The sequence below is a fragment of the Bactrocera latifrons genome, unplaced genomic scaffold (genome assembly GCF_001853355.1).
Source record: "Bactrocera latifrons isolate USDA-ARS-PBARC rearing strain unplaced genomic scaffold, ASM185335v1 scaffold_16, whole genome shotgun sequence".
Lineage (NCBI taxonomy): Eukaryota > Metazoa > Arthropoda > Insecta > Diptera > Tephritidae > Bactrocera > Bactrocera latifrons.
In genome coordinates this window covers 1329448-1329674 of record NW_017535074.1, presented here as the reverse complement: position 1 = coordinate 1329674, position 227 = coordinate 1329448, and positions in this window count along the sequence as shown.

The following is a 227-nucleotide window of genomic DNA, read 5'->3' as shown; positions in this document are numbered from 1 at the left end:
ATTGACTTTTGTTAGACCAAATTGAAATTTTTATCTCTGTAAATAATTATAAACGCGTATTTTTTTTTTAATTGTGAATTTATTTTTATTGTGCTTTCTGGTCTGTAGCTTTTTCGGAAATTTCTCAAGCTTTATAAAGTCCCCGACCTACCACAGCAAAATACAATTTTTTGTTCAAAATTCGTTTTTATTTTTTAATACAACATAGATCTTCCGACTTTTGGATA